This window comes from Fukomys damarensis, unplaced genomic scaffold (assembly GCF_012274545.1).
Source record: "Fukomys damarensis isolate Sample0158 unplaced genomic scaffold, DMR_v1.0_HiC HiC_scaffold_35, whole genome shotgun sequence".
Lineage (NCBI taxonomy): Eukaryota > Metazoa > Chordata > Mammalia > Rodentia > Bathyergidae > Fukomys > Fukomys damarensis.
This window is the reverse complement of record NW_022900947.1, coordinates 4,564,072-4,564,706: the sequence shown is the minus strand read 5'-3', so window position 1 is coordinate 4,564,706 and position 635 is coordinate 4,564,072.

The window sequence follows — 635 nt, the reverse complement described above, 5'->3', positions numbered from 1 at the left end:
GAGCCTACTGGGTGGCGCGCGCAGCCGGCTCCGCGCTGCGCCGCAAACCCGGGAATGCTGTGGCCGGAGGACTGCGGCCCGGAGAAGTGATCTGGTTTTCTCAGCGTCACACAATTAAGAGGCAGAGCAGGGACTCGAACACAGATTCTAGGCTTGCTTTCTTCGCTCTGCCCATGCCCCTCAAGTGGAGGGTCACCCATTGCTGGAGTGGCTCCCCCAATCCGACTGTCCCTGGAAAACCGGGTGCTGAGGACCTGCTCCTGGCCGCGCATCTCATGCCCCGCGCGCTTGCGGGAGCCTCGGGGTGTGGACTCTGCTTCTGACTGCGCCACAGGGCAGTGGCTTCCCTGGCCTGGACTCTGGGCTGGAGAGAGGTCAGCGGGTGGCGAGGGGACCCGAGGGGCCCAGCTTGGTGCGGGTCAGGGCCGTCCGGGCGTCTGACCCGCAAGGCTGTGCCCGGGGGCCTGGAGAGATCTCAGCAGCTGCGCTTCGCTTTAGGGTTAACTTCTCCACGCGCGCCCAGAAGACTGCCACGCGCGAGGCGGGGACTGGGAGCGCGCACCTCGCTGTCATGTCCCCTTTCGTGACCCCAGATGCCGAGGTGAGCCCAGCCGGGTCCAGGCCTGCGCCCCGCC